We start from the raw sequence: 12,698 nt of genomic DNA on the forward strand, positions 1-12,698 counted from the left end.
TCGCCCTGGCATGGCGTGACAATGTCACTCCGTGCCGGCCCGTATAGAGCCGGCGCGGTTGTGACATCGTAATGGTGGCAGCCATGTGGAACAGCCGCTGCCATTTTGTGCACGCTCTGCGTGTGCTAGGGTTGGGGGCGTCCGGAAAGGACGCCCGTTTCTAACTCTAGCACGTGCGGAGCGCACACTTTCAGGCCCGTTTGTAACGGGCACCAAAGACATGAGAAAAGACCCAGGCAATACTAAGGCAAAAGCTAAATGGGTGTGCTGATCATTCTTTCCTCCCCAAGCCTCCAAGAGAAAATGGAGGTTTCATTGCACCAAGACAAGTAAGCCAATGCTTCCTTCCTGCCCCCCTGCAGGTCTATGTATATAGCTGGTGAAAGAACCTTTATCTGGTCTCCTCTTTTCTCTTTGACAGTTGTAGGCAGGCACACATGGCTATAGTGGGATCAGCTAGAGGAGAATTCCATTCTCTCCCAGCTCAAGCTTTTATTGCATTGTTTACTGCCAGACATACTGCTGCAACATGAGACCAAAAACCTGTGTTTATCCAACCCTCCTTCACCATCTTCCCAGTGCCAATGCTACTACAAAACTTTGAACTAAGCAGAGGATGAATCATAGAATCATAGAGTTGGAAGAGACCACAAAGGCCATCCAGTCCAACCCCCTGCCATGCAGGAAATTACAATCAAAGCATCCCCAACAGATGGCCATCCAGCCTCTGTTTAAAGACCTCCAAAGAAGGAGACTCCACCACACTCTCAAGGAATGCATTCTACTGTCGAACAGCTCTTACTGTCAGGAGGTTCCTCCTAATGTTGAGGAAGAAAAGAGAGCATAAAAGTCTTTGTAAAAAGGAATTTACGATAGGGCTTGTGTACGCTGGCCAAAATATGCTGGGCTGTTCCTGGAATATTTTGGCCCCAGACATACCCCCCATTACCTATACTTTCTGTATCAATGCTGAGTGGTTGTGTACACATGTGTCCCTGCTATGTGGTCTGGTACCACCATTACCTTTTGAAGTCAGAAATGAGTTTCTTAGCATCAGTCTCATGGCCGGGAATCTTGTTGTGACCTCAGATAAGTGACTCGTGTCAGTATTGGTGGTGCCAGGTGACACAGTGGTGATGCATGTGTAGACAGCAACCTGGCCTCACTATGGAGCCTTCCAAGTTTGCTGAAAAGTCTGGAGCAAAGTGTAAGTTTTTAAAAGGCTGGTTTAAGGGAGGGATAGGGTGGATTCAGTGCGGAACTGCCTTATGTTATGAAGACAGCCTGCACTTGAATTGGTGATTTGGCCCTGTGTCATGAAGACAGGTTGCTGTGAGGACACGGTGACATTGTTTTATTTTGCCCAAGTAGAAGATCCCAGAGGCTTTATTAATTGAGGAATGCCCATATAGTGTAGGGACCTGGACCAGGTGCAAAATGTAAGGGCATGGATAGTTGATTACCTTTTGAATGACTAGAGCAAACTTAGGAAAACATTCTCAGATAAAAAGAAAAGTAGAATTTCTAGCACACTGTCATCAGGGAATGGAGGTGTTAAATAATGGAAGGGAAATGATTGCATGGTTTCAAGTGCATGATTGAAGGAAGCTAGGAAAATACATCAAACAAAGATATTCACTGCTCATCTGGGGAAAAAGCATGTACTATTAGCAGGCATTATACAGCCTCACTATGGATCTGGACTTCCATCACAAAACCACTGTTGATACATCTTCAGATTGCCATGATTGACTGTTATGTCATTTTATCCCCTGGCCTTCCCTATTTCCTCATTTCAGGGGATATCAACAGTAGGAGTCATCAGGCAGGACTCAATTGATTATCTTAAAATTTTGCTCATGTCATTGACCATAATAGGGAAGAGGGGAGATCTGCCTCTGAATTATTTAGAATGAAAACATACACAGAAGAAATCAATAGGGCACATCTGATATTAAAAACAAATTAAAGCATGCCGTATAAGATAGCTTGGGGGCATTAGATCCCTGTAAAGATGGTGCTGAGGAAGCATTTAAAGATTTTAAAAACATATGCGTATCCCCTTCTTTTGTTGTTAAAGGAGGCACTTAAGTGATCCTCTGTTAGCCTGCTTCAGAAACTATCTTCTTAAGGCCTCTTTTTTTAATCTAATTTTTTGGTAAATGTTGAAATTTAACTTCAGACTCCGTAGAAATCATTTCTTTGTATCCCCACAGTCTTTTTAACTGTGCTGTAGCACACCATGCTGGAGGGATAAAAATCACAGAAAAATGTTCAGGTCAGGGGAAAAAAAAACACATGAACAAATATCTACCAATAGGCATTTGGCCTCTGAAGAATTAGAAACGGTTGGAGATTAGTGTAGCAAAACATCTTTGCTTCAGGAAGAGCTTCTGTTTTAACATTAGGAGACTCTGCTTATTTGAATAACAAGAATTTTGCTCCCCTTCAAAGACATGTGTGTTCATGTGTTAGGACAGGGTTATCTACCATTCTCTTACTGAAATTATCCTTTTTCTCCCAAACCTCAATGAAATTAGCACTCCAAAGGGAATTCATCTCATATCAATCCCCCCACCCCACCTGAAGCACACACTACTAAGGCTAAACTAAACTAACTTTATTGGTATTTGATATGATTAGTAATTTGGAAGGCTAAAATAAATATTTGATGGGAACTGATCATTCATTTCCATAAATTCTACAATTGTGAATTTAAAATATAAATCTGTATTTTTTTTGGTTACCTTTGGCAATTTTCTATTGGTTAAAATGTGGGTAGGATCAGGGAGCAAGCAGAAACTGCAAATGGAGCAAAGTTATAGAGGCAGGGTGTACTGAAGAGAATGGCTGATGATGCGAAGAACATATTCACACAGAACTTGTTCCTGAGCATTTCATATTCTGGGATGTGACAAGTTTTGGCAGCTTTCTAAGAGCATCACTAAATGCATTGCACTAAAGAACCCTGAGAATTCCTGGAGGACCAGCAAAGAAGCCTTTAAGCCAGAGATGGGAGGCATGTTGTCCTCCAAATATTTTGGACTTCAATTTGCTGAAGCTCTAGAGAACATGACTAATGGTAAAGAGTTAGGGGAGTTGTAATCCAAAACACCTGGAGGAACAAAGATCCCCCTTGCTTTAAGTTCTACCCTTATACTTCAGGGGAGTTGTAAGAAGGGAGGGATGAATCCCAATGTTTTGTGTACATTCAGGCCTACATTGTGGTGGTGGCAGTAGCTTCCATATCAGCAGAACAGTGAATCTGCTATGATTTCTAGTCTAAAGATGCTATCTTATGGATAAAGTTCAGCTTCTTCAAATCTCAGATTAAAGTCTGGAACATATTCACCATCACACTGACAAGGAAATCACTAGCTACCACTGGTCATACATCTGTTCCACCTAGTTTCCTTATTAGTCCCCAATTCCTAAAAAAAATGGAAGAAAAAAAAAAAGAATGCAATTTCCCCTAAAATGCATGCTTTATACACAATCTCCTCTAATGTGTACATTATTGTAACTCTTATTTTTGCATATTCAGTATCCATTGCAGAATTCCACTTTTCTTGGCACAAAAGTTAAATTTGTTACACAGATTGTGTGTTTTGGAAAAGCACCACCTTACATAGCATCCAAGTTACTATTTCTATGATCACCTTTGATGTATGGTGGTAACTGATGTGGTAAAGGGTCTAAAAGGTACTGCTAGGTCACTTTACATGCTGCAACTGGCACATGGTAGCTGCCTAAAGTTATTCCCAAGTGACAGCTGTTTGCCACTAGCTTGCAACTCCTTCTATCAATCAGGTGCTTTTTCTCAGTTCCACTGAAGCTCTTTTTCCTTATATGTCTACAGTGATGAGAAGAAGAAGAAGAAAATATTTGAAAATGAAAAATATACCCAATGCAAAACTGTGTGCAGGGCATATCAAATGTATATCCCTTTAAATTGCTTGGATGTGACAGCTGAGAAAAATTGTGGTCATGGACTCTGAATATTGGAAAAGTTTGCAATTCAAGTTTAGTGCTTTCTAGTCATGTCTAAGTGGCTGATTTGTAAGGTGGATCTTTGGGGTAGAAAAGCATTTCATTGGATTTAATAGTCTTGTCATTAGGCAGGTCTACGGTGGGCAGAATATACCAGGCTGCTCCCAGCATACTCTGATCCTAAAGTTGCCCCAAATTGCATCCATTACTGGGCATTCTGGAGTAACACCAGGCAGTTGTCTACACATAAGTTCTGGGTGCTGCTTGCCACCAATGCCATGAGTTGCTCCCTCTTGGGTTGAAAAGGAGTCACTCAGTGTGGTTCACATGGCAGGGTGCTTAGTTGTGACCTCAGGGGGGTGACTTGCTCCAGAAGTGCTGGCAGTGAGGGCACAGGTAGACACTGTGTAAACAGCTGTTTGGTGTCCTCTGGAGTGCTCTGGATTATCTGGAAAGATCCTGAGCTAATGGTGTGGTTTTCAAAATTCAGTTTCGGGAAGGGATGGCCCAGATTTGCTGTGCAAATGCCCTTCCCACATGTAGACAGTCCAGAGTTGAATTGGCCTTTGTGTCCTGAAGATAATGAAGACAGTGCAGCATACTATATGTTCATTTAAAAATGCAAATGGCTAACATGAGTAGAATTGGCTGTTAATCATAAACATGCTTTAGTCAATGGGAAAACATGTGCAAATTAGTTGAAATCTATAGAAAAATGAACATAGTATATAAACTGATAAATGCACGTATTAAAATATATATGTGTGTGAATTTCACAAATTTGTGAATTTCTATAACAGAATCAAAAACAAAGGCCTAAATCCAGTTGTTAGCCTCAAGTAGAAGACCCATTGAACTGTGGTGAGTTAACACTAATGTAAGTTCTACTTGACTCAATGGCACTGCTTTATTTTGCAGTAATCATTGTATTTAGATGATAGTCTTGCAACGTCATATGAAACAAAGTATTAAATGAAAGTTTAAGTCTAGAGAAACTCAATAAAATCTAGACTGATATTTGGATATTTCCTACCCTGCTTTAAATCTCTTTTTTGGAAAAAAGGCATGGCATAAATAAAGCTCACCATCATCATCACCAGTAGCATCAGTGGCTTAGTTGCTGCTTTTCAAAAATCTCACCAGAATTTATTGGCAGAACAGAAGGGGTTAAATGGCACCGTCTGGCAGGAAATTTTCTAGCATCCTCAATTCTTCATCTGTAATGTGGGATTGAAAACAGAAATCTATCATATATCATTATTGTAGGGATCACAGGAATATTTTAGGCAAATGGATTTAAAGGGAGATTAGATAAACTCTAATTTAAAATTAGAATCGTCAAAGCCATTGTATTCCACACCACCATGTACCAATGTGAAAGCTGGACAGTGAAGGAAGAGGAGAAAAAGAAAATTAACTCATTTGAGATGTGCTGGAGAACAATGCTGAGGATACTGTGGACAGCCAAAAAGACAGACAAATAAATCAGGTCTGATCTTTCCCTGGAAGCCAAGATTATTAAGTTGATGCTGTTGTACTTTGGCCACATCATGAGAAGGCATGACTCACTGGAAAAGACAATAAAGCTAGGAAGGGTAGAAGGTGGTAGAAAGAGAGGAAGACCACAAGCCAGATGAATGGGCTCAATCAGGGAGGCCATGGAGCTGAATTTACAAGACCCAAGCAGAGCAGTGGAGGACAGGGAGTCGTGGAGATGTGTCATACATAAGGTCACCATGAGTCAAGATTGACCAGAGGGCAGTTAACAATAACAAAACAAAGATAAATTCCTATAGAACAGGGCTATCAGTGGCTACTTGCAAGAATGGTTACATATCAATTTCAGTATCACAGACAGTATCTCTCTGTATATCAGATGATGTGGGAAATGAGAGACAGGGGATGCAGCTCTATTCATATACTGCTTGTGGGCCTACCATGATGTATTTGGTTGGCTACTGTGTGATCAAAATACGGGAATGGATAGGTTTTTGGTTTGATCCAGGAGGGGTCCCCTGTTCTTACAAATTCAGACAAACTCCTTAATTAGCGATGGAATTCTTCACTAATTTTCTTCTCAAAGGAAACAATTAGTAATTTTAGCAATTTTCTTCCAGCTGAGAGAGAGAGACTTTAAAACCATGCAGTTTTCAAAGCCTATTCACAATTTAGGACTTATTCTACACAAGATATGGTTGTTTTGTGCAGGAAACAGTGTTACCTAAGGAACCGAAAAATTATTTTCTGGATAGAAAATGCTATTTTCTGTACAAAACAACTGCATGAAAATTTTATGCAGAATAACACCCCAATTACAGAATAATAAAAGAAACAGCATTTTTTTGTGCATGAAATATTTCCATGTAGAAATATTTTCTTTGCAGAAAATGTGTAAAAAACTCCAACACATGCAAAATTTGCAGCAAATAAGTCCCAAACTATGGAGATTCTTATTAGTCTAGGATTCTTCTTGTCAGGGTTTCTGGACACTAAAAATATGTTTTTTGAATTTCAAATATTTTCAGATAGTCTCTCCATCCCTATCCCTTACACAATGCAAATGTGGAAGGGGCTGTGGAGCTATAGGGAATAGCCCTGTTCTTCTCATGCCCCCAAGAGCTGCATTTGTGCTAATGCGGGAAGGCCTCCTCTATATGTACCAACATAACTGCGTAGAAAATAACAGTGGTTGTGGGCCAATAATATCCCCTCAGATGTGAATGTATTTTATACACATTTACTGGCATACTGAGCCAACCTGATATAGTGGTTTTAGTGCTGGATGATGACTCAGGAGACCAGGGTTCAAAACCTGGCTCAGAAATGTAAACCCACTGGGTGAACTTGGGCAAACCACACTCTCTCAGCCCCAGAGAATGGCAATAGCAAACCCTCTTTGAAGAAACATGCCAAGAAAACCCCAAGATAGGTTTGCTTCAGGGTTGCCTGAATTGGAAAATGACTTTAAGGCACACAACAACAACATACGGGCATATGTATATAGCTCCTACTCATGTGGCCAAATTCATGACCTATGCAGGCAGAATTAGCATATAGCCTGGAATGTCAGTCACTGAGAGATCCCCATTTGAATAGCTGTGAAGTACATATGCTTTTCAGTCCTAGACCTGTTTTCTTTAGAATTAAGTCCCAATTGTCTTCAAGAGTTCTTCTTCCAAGGTAAGTGGATAGGATTACAGCCCAAATCTTATTCAAAGGTTAACCTTACCACATTTTTAATGGTAGTCAAGGCAGGAACTCATCCTAATAATCTGCCACAAAACAAAAGGGACTTCTCTGAAAATCTGCCATCTGTTCCAGGCTATCCCTAGTGGTCACCTTGCAGTTGAGTCTCAGCAGTTGATAAGCTTTCTCAGATACAAGTAGGAACAAGCTTTTAGCCCTCTTTCATACAATTTGCTTCAGGCTATCGATAATTTCTTTGTGCTTAACGTAATCATGTGTCACGCTTTGACCTTGCTGAGAAAAGCTGCATCAAAAACACATCCCCTCTCCTTTGGTACTCTAACTGGAAAAGGGTTCTCTTTTTTCTGTTTTTTCTTTACAATGAGGAATCTGAAATAAAATGAGGAAGGCAAAGATATGGTAGACTTTGAGCTAAACAAACTTTACAACTAGACACTAGCTGAAAGAGCAAATGAACTGCACCAGTACCACTGGGTATTTAGGCAATATTCTGTACAGTAATCCACAACCTGACACACACGACTGATGTGGCGACAAAGACCATTTTGAGGCCCTCAGGTTTGCCTAAAACTGAACCTCTAAATGTCGGTGACAAAGCAGGGGCTTCCACCTTTAAATCAAGTAGAAAATGTTCATTTCAAAGGAGGTGTTGTATGTGATAGGGTTGCCACCAAAATTAAGTTGTATGACAATGAGGGAGAGGTATAGTCCACAGTGGACTCTGGGAGTGAGGACTTTGATCACAGGATGCATCACATCTGTCCACTGTTGTCATACTTTGTTGGTCCACATTAGTGTTGCTTGCCAAGTATTTGACTTTCATCCAGAAGAGAGACATAGGATAGGAAAGGAATGGTATAGGATTTGAGAGTGAGTTTCAGACTGACATCCTGCATTATTTTGGTCCCAGCCTGAGGAAAAGGCAACATATAAATAAAATAAAATAAAATCTAATTAGAACAGAGCAGTTTCTGGGCTGGGCATGGCCTCATCCCCAACCTGGTTCCGAGATGTGAGCACCACTGTTGCCAGAGAAACATTATCAGGATACAAAAGAGCTATCCTTGGATATCTAAATGCCAGAGATACCCGTGGCATTTATGGCATAATTGACTCCTTATTGACCCTTTCTTAAATAGCATTGTGTTTACTTGTGTTACAAAGCTTAGGAATTTCCAAAGAAGGGAACATGCCCAGAAATCATTCTATGCTCCATTTTTGTATCCTGCACTATACTAAAGAATCCAGATTTCCTTAATCTATTCAGAAATGTTGACAGATCAGCATCACTTTAACCCCAGATCTGCCAGGGCATGTCTGGTTCTGCAAAGATTTTCATGATGAATCTGATCTTCTGCCTAACTAAGATGTATGGTCATGATATGACAACATATCTGAAGACAGAGAGTGCTTCCCACTCAATTGGTGAGATTCAATGATTCAAAATAAAGAAATGGGGGAGGGTGAGAAAGCATGGACCTGGGCTCACATTGGAAACTTCCCTCTCATGTCCCCATACTCCCCCTATCCCATTTCTTCCAAGAATAGCCCAACCAAGCCTTTTGCAAGGGCAGGGTGTGCGGATTGAGAAATGTTGCTTTCCTCAAACTTTGTTCTTGCACCTGAAGCCTGGCTGGTCAGACTTTTCTTCTGTCCTGGGCAACACTGTTTACTGCTATTGTTTAAAATGTTACATCAAGGTACTGGTGTTGTAAATTCAGATTTTCTTTTTCCTTTACAATTATTTGATGCTTACAATGTGGACAGTTATCAATGCAAGGATCTGTTCTCATCTTAGAATGATCCCGGACAATGCTCTGTGTTTTCTGTGGTGCTTGGATTATCTGCCTTCCATCTAACATCTAAATAACAACATTATCAAAAAATAACCACACTAGGCAGTAGTGTCACTACTTAAAACACAGAAACCTGTTAAACAGACAAATTAAGAAGGAAGAGACGCAGACAATCAGATTAGGCTATTCAATAAAACAAACAAAAATCCACTTAGACCAACTCAGACGACACTTAACAGCCATGTATCTTCACACAGCTCTTTTATGATCTGCTACTATCATATGAAAGGGGAGATAACTGGTGATATAACACAATCCTGCCACATAAGTACTATGATTGGAGAGTACTGGTGAAATTTTCCCTGCAGAATGCATAATACAGCTGTCAATGAGCAAAACCCAGTTTTCTTCTCCATCTGCATGACAACACCTTCATGCTTTTCTTTTGCAATCATGGTGGAGAAACACTGTCTAATTTCTTCCTGCTTGTTTTTAGTACGCAGATGTCCAGATCGATCTGAAGCACTTCAAACTGTGCCAATCCACTCCAGAACTATATTAGGTTGGTCTGTCCTGCTGCAGAGCTCATACTAACTGGTCTCAATCAGCCCAACTTCTTTTGTTATAGAGGATTGGCCAAATTGGTTTCACAGACATAATTTTCACTGTAAATAAACTCAGGGCAACCTATGCAATCTGAAGAAAACACATATTACAATACGGAAACAGCAACCTTTAAAAAAATACAAAGCAGTGGACAGAAGAATCCCATTTTAGGAAAGAAAAGCCTGAAATAAACAACTTTATCAGGTGCCACAATATAAGAAAGGTTTCAATAGATAAGCTTTCCTGGAGAAATATAGTGGGGAATGGGCCTTCACCTGAGTCCCAAGGTATGTTTTTGACGGCAGGGGACCTCAAGCAAATATTGGAGTAACAATTTGGATTCATTCTATACATAATTATATGCACAACATAAACTGTTACTTGATGTGTTCTAAAGAAACCATATGGTCCCACTGTGATTCAGAATGCACTTAGGATAACGAATGGCTGGATCAAGTCTTATGTTGAAACTTTTCTGAATGTAGAAAAGTTACATATCAGGGATAAATACTGTTAGGTTTCCAGAGGGAGCAAGAGCTTCTGAAGCCACATGATCTCCACCCCCCCCACTTGCCTTTGAATACTCCAGTCCACAGTAGATTGTTCTATACACACCTTCTGAAAATATTGATCAGCCCTTTGGCCTCAAACTACAGCAAGGCCAGAAAGTTGTGATCATAGTGTAAATTCTAGTAAAGGAGTATTATGTTTGTTCATGGCTCCTGCCAGTCATTACCAGCTATAAAGGTTGTTGCTGTAAACTAACTACCCCCTCTTTTGTGATTAAGGAACTCTTGCTGACCTTGTGAACCATCGTTTATGTTTTTCCATGCTTCTGACTTTAATATTCAGCACTAGATTCACCAGCCTCTTCTACAGATGCTCAACATTCAATCCTGGAGGCTCCACTTCATCATCAGGTAATTAGTATTTTCATTAACTTGCTTATTGTCAAGGAAAATGAGCCTTGATCATCTAATTTTTCCTCAATGAGTTGAATATTGTAATATATCTATAATTAATGTGTTTTATGCCACAAACGTGTAATGGAGTGGAAATCCGAGCTTGCTCCCAGCAGTCACTGTCAGTAAATGTTTGATGAATAAACAGAGACTTTCTAATGGGAAATGGTGGCGACTTTTATAAGCAGACACAATAAAGACTTTATTAACATACTTAAGAAGCATTCTGGGAAATAGAATTGAATGCATTATTACTGTAGGCTCCTTTTGTGAAAAGTAAATTTTACCATCCCCGAAACAAATGTTTTTCTGGCTCAGCGAAAGTTGCAGTGCCTTTCTTTGAAAAGTGTATCCAATGCTGTAATTTGGAGAGATGTTTTAAACAAGCTTTTTTATTAGTTATACAGATAATCGCACGCACACGCACCCAATCATACACCCACACAACATACCTTGTTGGCACTGTGAGAAGTGAGACTTGTCATTAGAATCTCTAGTATGGATAACAGGAGAGTGAGCGATGGCGTTTGTGATGAAAAGAAAACTAATTTGTAAGACGGCTGGTTAAAAGATGATGAAGTTAATAGCCTGGTGTAATGAATGAATTGAAATCTTCTAGCACAATCTGGGCATGTTCTAATCAGCAAGAGTTTGAGCAGATTATAATAAAGATAGACGTTTTACATTAACATCTGGTTATATGTCTTAGCGAAGTGAATACTGGGATAAATCATCTTGATTATATGTTTGGACTTTAATGTCCTCAGGGATCACACAGCCCAGAACAGCAACATTTAAAGCAGAAACAATTAGTAAGAAAGACTTCTAAATACACGGCACACATACACTCATGCAAACACATGTATGTTACTAAGATATCCAATTAAAGACATATAATGAGTAAACGCATCATCGATTGTTGTTGTTGCTATGTGCCTTCAAGTCATTTTCAACTTATGACAACTCTCAGGCAAACGTATCACAGAGTTTTCTTGTCAGGATTTGATCAGAGAGGATTTGCCATTGCCATCCAATAAGGCTGAGATAGTGTGACTTGCCCAAGTTCATCCAGTGGTTTCCATGACTGTGCTGGGATTAACTTCATATACATATCCAGTGGTGTGGGAACCACTTGCTTGCCCTGTTATCCTTTGTGGTTAGAGAGTGCATGCGGGTGAAGTAATGGTTGTATGGATCTAGTTTTGTGTATGTCTCTTTCTATCTCTGTGGTAGGAATTTAACAAATGCTTACAGTTTTTCTTGTCCTTATTCATAATCAACTAGCATATTTTGCATTTTAGACCTTTTTTGTAGACAATTTATTTGTGCAGGAAATATTGTCCATCTGGGAAGGAAAACCATAATGTTTTCTACTAAAACAATGGCTTTGCACAGAAAACAGTGTATTTTGCAGAAAATCCGCTGTTATTCTACTAAGGTTTTGTTACTGTTCAAAAACTACAGTGAATGCAGAAAATCATTGAAAAATGTATAAAAATAATCATAGCCCGGGGGGGGGGGGGGGAAGGGGGTAAACTTTTGAAATTACATTTGGCTCTCAACTTTTCTGGTGGTTTCAGGCTCAGGACCCCTGTGAAAGAGGAAAAATCATGACTATCTCTAGGTCCCCCCAAACTGTATTTAACACAAACAAAAATGTACCTGTAGTGGCATAGTGACTGGGCCTGATCATGCCTGCATTCCCTCCCTCTTTCCCTCACTCATTTGGGCTAAAGGGGAGAAGGGGAGGGGATGGGACAGGGACTAAAAGCAAGAAGAAAGGGGACATCCATCCCATCCCCTTCCCCCCACCCCACCATGTGAGTGTGTGATGGAATGCACATGCTCTCCCTTCTCATGCTCCCCATCTCATCGCCTTCCATTTGCCCACTTATGCCCATGCGCAAATGCACACACTCTCCCTCTGCACGGTTCCCAGTCCCACCCCCTGTGAATGAAGGAATGCATGCACAGACAAGACCAGCCAGTTTGATTTCCTCCCAGTGATACCCATGTTATTGAAGTCCCTGTTAAAAGTGGCACAGGGTAGCAGTGGAGACAGTGGCAAATAATCAGATCCACAAATGCCTAACCCACAAATGGGGAGGGATGACTGTATTTGTTCTTATGTGTGAAA

At 40.3% G+C, this 12,698-nt stretch overlaps 1 long non-coding RNA gene across 2 annotated transcripts in view; it reads left to right on the forward strand.

Annotated features, from left to right (window-relative positions):
* LOC149319167 (uncharacterized) overlaps positions 1-12,698 on the forward strand; it is a 95,560-nt gene that overhangs the window by 50,806 nt on the left and 32,056 nt on the right. For both annotated transcript variants that reach the window (XR_016279847.1, XR_016279848.1), the window contains exon 2: positions 10,388-10,519. This is a non-coding gene — a long non-coding RNA (uncharacterized LOC149319167). The remainder of the gene's footprint in view (positions 1-10,387; positions 10,520-12,698) is intronic.

The sequence above is a fragment of the Sceloporus occidentalis genome, unplaced genomic scaffold (genome assembly GCF_023333645.1).
Source record: "Sceloporus occidentalis isolate IW3139 unplaced genomic scaffold, rSceOcc1.0.p SCAF_2, whole genome shotgun sequence".
Lineage (NCBI taxonomy): Eukaryota > Metazoa > Chordata > Lepidosauria > Squamata > Phrynosomatidae > Sceloporus > Sceloporus occidentalis.